This window comes from Lissotriton helveticus, chromosome 6 (assembly GCF_964261635.1).
Source record: "Lissotriton helveticus chromosome 6, aLisHel1.1, whole genome shotgun sequence".
In the NCBI taxonomy this organism is placed as follows: Eukaryota; Metazoa; Chordata; class Amphibia; order Caudata; family Salamandridae; genus Lissotriton; species Lissotriton helveticus.
This window is the reverse complement of record NC_136067.1, coordinates 1,087,904,484-1,087,909,483: the sequence shown is the minus strand read 5'-3', so window position 1 is coordinate 1,087,909,483 and position 5,000 is coordinate 1,087,904,484. Positions and strand designations below refer to the sequence as shown.

General features: G+C 45.5%; 4 non-coding genes across 4 annotated transcripts; 2 read left to right on the top strand and 2 right to left on the bottom strand.

The window, feature by feature from the left end:
* The first annotated feature begins 258 nt into the window (after positions 1-258).
* TRNAR-ACG (transfer RNA arginine (anticodon ACG)) lies at positions 259-331 on the top strand. Its single transcript has one exon. It is a non-coding gene; the product is annotated as a tRNA-Arg (tRNA).
* Positions 332-1,346: 1,015 nt separating this feature from the next.
* On the bottom strand, positions 1,347-1,453 carry LOC144764861 (U6 spliceosomal RNA). The gene has a single exon (XR_013596888.1). It is a non-coding gene; the product is annotated as a U6 spliceosomal RNA (small nuclear RNA).
* Positions 1,454-3,268: 1,815 nt separating this feature from the next.
* Positions 3,269-3,375, bottom strand: LOC144765133 (U6 spliceosomal RNA). Its single transcript, XR_013597146.1, has one exon. It is a non-coding gene; the product is annotated as a U6 spliceosomal RNA (small nuclear RNA).
* A 716-nt stretch (positions 3,376-4,091) lies between these two features.
* Positions 4,092-4,164, top strand: TRNAR-ACG (transfer RNA arginine (anticodon ACG)). The gene has a single exon. It is a non-coding gene; the product is annotated as a tRNA-Arg (tRNA).
* Positions 4,165-5,000: the final 836 nt, after the last annotated feature.

Below are 5,000 nucleotides of genomic sequence, written 5' to 3'. Positions count from 1 at the left end.
GGAGCTGATTATGTTAACCCAGAGTATTTAAGAAACTGAGCCTGATCTAAAAGATTTTCTTGGATCTAGGACCATTTTGCCTAGCTTTTAGGTCCTTCCTTCTCCTAAAGTCCTTTGTACAACTTAGGAAAACCTCACAGAACAGACTTTCAGGTGGTCAGATGGGTTTCCTTGTGCCTTCACACACACACACACACACACACACACACACACGCTTTCTAGCCCTCTTAAGGACAAAAAGATAGGTGCAAATACATAGGGCCAGTGGCGCAATGGATAACGCGTCTGACTACGGATCAGAAGATTGTAGGTTCGACTCCTATCTGGCTCGGAAGGGTTGTAGGTCTCTTTTTCATTATGTTCCTGTGGTATTCTTATTTACCTCAGACTTAATGTAGGTTCAATATTCTCCAGCAGGACTCATCCAGCAGTTGTTCCACGGTAGAGCTGCAGTAATAGGACCACGGCTAGTTAAACGTTTCCCATTTGCTGCTGGACTCTACATGACGGCCGTCACGTGGTGTGCTGCTTTTGTATTTCAACATGGGTCCCTGATTCTCTTGACTACATAAAAAAGCTTGTTGACAAAAGTGTGTGTGCGCGCGAGGGTCTGTGGACGCAGGCAGGTGTGTGCAATTGAATGCTTACCCATTTACATTTGTGAGAGGGACAAACCAACTCCTTGTGGGCTGCAGGCTTACAACTGGTAGCCCCAGTAGCCATGCAGAACCACAGTTAAGGAGAGAGAGGAAGTTGGTCCATTATTAGAGAAGAACCATGAGCATCTTGCCCTGCTACCTTCTTCCCCTCTCAGCCACGATCGGCCACGACCTCTCTATTAGGGTGGAGGGTGAACATTTCTTGGACCTTAGAAACTGAGGGATGTAGACCCAATATGTCCTCCAAGCGCCTAGAGACCTGGTGCCCAATCTGGCATGGTGTTTTTCAGCATACCCGACCAATCTGGTTGCAAGGCAGATTTTAACAGTACTGCTGAAAAGGGACTCCCAGGCATCCCTGAGGCCATCATTTGTATAGGCCCTGCCCTTCTCTTTATCCTGCTTCCCACAAAGCAACTCATCACTAGCAGCAGTATAGATTTGGAGGTGGTGAAGAATAATGACAGGGAGGCTGAAAAAGAGAAAGAAAAGTCCCAGAAGTCCTGCAGGCTTCCTTGTAAAATGCTGCTGGACATAGAGCACACCTTCTTTACTGCAAGGCAAATACATTAAAAATGTTGAGGAGAGACATTTTAAAAATACATATTACATGACACAGGACTGGAACCTGCTTTATTATTTCAATAAGTCTTGAAAACAAAGAAGATTTCTCTCCTAAAAGCTGTTAAAAATATGAAACGCTTCACGAATTTGCGTGTCATCCTTGCGCAGGGGCCATGCTAATCTTCTCTGTATCGTTCCAATTTTAGTATATGTGCTGCCGAAGCGAGCACACTTTATTGATGAACTGACAATGTTTATAAACTCTCTAAATCCACAGTCTCTAGACATAGGGTGGCCTGGCAGAGATGCTCAGATGGCCAGTAAGCATTCAAATCTGAGCCAATGGGCAAAAATGTATGAAGAATAGCAATCCATTATTCTTCACTGCATTCGTGGTCCAAGACTTCACACACCGTAAGTATGTAGATTATGCCAGGGTTGCAAAGGCTCATGGTTTGGGCTACAGACAAGGAGCATTGTGACATCACGCTGCCTGTGGAACTTTGATATTAAAGGCGAAACAGCTGCACAGTAGGTTAGGTGAAGTGCTCTGAGTGTGGAAAGGCAGCATGCTTGGGTCCCTGGACAAGGTGAGCCTACGACAAGGTGTCTGAATTTTAACCCCTATTGTAATATTAAACTCCCTTTTGTTGTACCCGCCTACTTACTAAGGAGTTCACAAGCTCAGCCCCACACAGACCTGGAGCTGATTATGTTAACCCAGAGTATTTAAGAAACTGAACCTGATCTAAAAGATTTTCTTGGATCTAGGACCATTTTGCCTAGCTTTTAGGTCCTTCCTTCTCCTAATGTCCTTTGTACAACTTAGGAAAACCTCACAGAACAGACTTTCAGGAGGTCAGATGGGTTTTCTTGTGCCTTCACACACACACACACACACACACACACACACGCTTTCTAGCCCTCTTAAGGACAAAAAGATAGATGCAAATACATAGGGCCAGTGGCGCAATGGATAACGCGTCTGACTACGGATCAGAAGATTTTAGGTTTGACTCCTATCTGGCTCAGAAGGTTTGTAGGTCTCTTTTTCATTATGTTCCTGTGGTATTCTTATTTACCTCAGACTTGTTGTAGGTTCAATATTCTCCAGCAGGACTCATCCAGCAGTTGTTCCACGGTAGAGCTGCAGTAATAGGACCACGGCTAGTTAAACGTTTCCCATTTGCTGCTGGACTCTACGTGACGGCCGTCACGTGGTGGTGCTGCTTTTGAATTTCAACATGGGTCCCTGATTCTCTTAACTACATAAAAAAGCTTGTTGACAAAAGTGTGTGTGCGCGAGGGTCTGTGGACGCAGGCAGGTGTGTGCAATTGAATGCTTACCCATTTACATTTGTGAGAGGGACAAACCAACTCCTTGTGGGCTGCAGGCTTACAACTGGTAGCCCCAGTAGCCAGGCAGAACCACAGTTAAGGAGAGAGAGGAAGTTGGTCCATTATTAGAGAAGAACCATGAGCATTTTGCCCTGCTACCTTCTTCCCCTCTCAGCCACGATCGGCCACGACCTCTCTATTAGGGTGGAGGGTGAACATTTCTTGGACCTTAGAAACTGAGGGATGTAGACCCAATATGTCCTCCAAGCGCCTAGAGACCTGGTGCCCAATCTGGCATGGTGTTTTTCAGCATACCCGACCAATCTGGTTGCAAGGCAGATTTTAACAGTACTGCTGAAAAGGGACTCCCAGGCATCCCTGAGGCCATCATTTGCATAGGCCCTGCCCTTCTCTTTATCCTGCTTCCCACAAAGCAACTCATCACTAGCAGCAGTATAGATTTGGAGGTGGTGAAGAATAATGACAGGGAGGCTGAAAAAGAGAAAGAAAAGTCCCAGAAGTCCTGCAGGCTTCCTTGTAAAATGCTGCTGGACATAGAGCGCACCTTCTTTACTGCAAGGCAAATACATTAAAAATGTTGAGGAGAGACAATTTAAAAATACATATTACATGACACAGGACTGGAACCTGCTTTATTATTTCAATAAGTCTTGAAAACAAAGAAGATTTCTCTCCTAAAAGCTGTTAAAAATATGAAACGCTTAACGAATTTGCGTGTCATCCTTGCGCAGGGGCCATGCTAATCTTCTCTGTATCGTTCCAATTTTAGTATATGTGCTGCCGAAGCGAGCACACTTTATTGATGAACTGACAATGTTTATAAACTCTCTAAATCCACAGTCTCTAGACATAGGGTGGCCTGGCAGAGATGCTCAGATGGCCAGTAAGCATTCAAATCTGAGCCAATGGGCAAAAATGTATGAAGAATAGCAATCCATTATTCTTCACTGCATTCGTGGTCCAAGACTTCACACACCGTAAGTATGTAGATTATGCCAGGGTTGCAAAGGCTCATGGTTTGGGCTACAGACAAGGAGCATTGTGACATCACGCTGCCTGTGGAACTTTGATATTAAAGGCGAAACAGCTGCACAGTAGGTTAGGTGAAGTGCTCTGAGTGTGGAAAGGCAGCATGCTTGGGTCCCTGGACAAGGTGAGCCTACGACAAGGTGTCTGAATTTTAACCCCTATTGTAATATTAAACTCCCTTTTGTTGTACCCGCCTACTTACTAAGGAGTTCACAAGCTCAGCCCCACACAGACCTGGAGCTGATTATGTTAACCCAGAGTATTTAAGAAACTGAGCCTGATCTAAAAGATTTTCTTGGATCTAGGACCATTTTGCCTAGCTTTTAGGTCCTTCCTTCTCCTAAAGTCCTTTGTACAACTTAGGAAAACCTCACAGAACAGACTTTCAGGTGGTCAGATGGGTTTCCTTGTGCGTTCACACACACACACACACACGCTTTCTAGCCCTCTTAAGGACAAAAAGATAGATGCAAATACATAGGGCCAGTGGCGCAATGGATAACGCGTCTGACTACGGATCAGAAGATTGTAGGTTCGACTCCTATCTGGCTCGGAAGGGTTGTAGGTCTCTTTTTCATTATGTTCCTGTGGTATTCTTATTTACCTCAGACTTAATGTAGGTTCAATATTCTCCAGCAGGACTCATCCAGCAGTTGTTCCACGGTAGAGCTGCAGTAATAGGACCACGGCTAGTTAAAAGTTTCCCATTTGCTGCTGGACTCTACATGACGGCCGTCACGTGGTGTGCTGCTTTTGTATTTCAACATGGGTCCCTGATTCTCTTAACTACATAAAAAAGCTTGTTGACAAAAGTGTGTGTGCGCGCGAGGGTCTGTGGACGCAGGCAGGTGTGTGCAATTGAATGCATACCCATTTACATTTGTGAGAGGAACAAACCAACTCCTTGTGGGCTGCAGGCTTACAACTGGTAGCCCCAGTAGCCAGGCAGAACCACAGTTAAGGAGAGAGAGGAAGTTGGTCCATTATTAGAGAAGAACCATGAGCATCTTGCCCTGCTACCTTCTTCCCCTCTCAGCGACGATCGGCCACGACCAGCAAAGACCTCTCTATTAGGGCGGAGGGTGAACATTTCTTGGACCTCAGAAACTTAGGGATGTAGACCCAATATGTCCTCCAAGCGCCTAGAGACCTGGTGCCCAATCTGGCATGGTGTTTTTCAGCATACCCGACCAATCTGGTTGCAAGGCAGATTTTAACAGTACTGCTGAAAAGGGACTCCCAGGCATCCCTGAGGCCATCATTTGCATAGGCCCTGCCCTTCTCTTTATCCTGCTTCCCACAAAGCAACTCATCACTAGCAGCAGTATAGATTTGGAGGTGGTGAAGAATAATGACAGGGAGGCTGAAAAAGAGAAAGAAAAGTCCCCG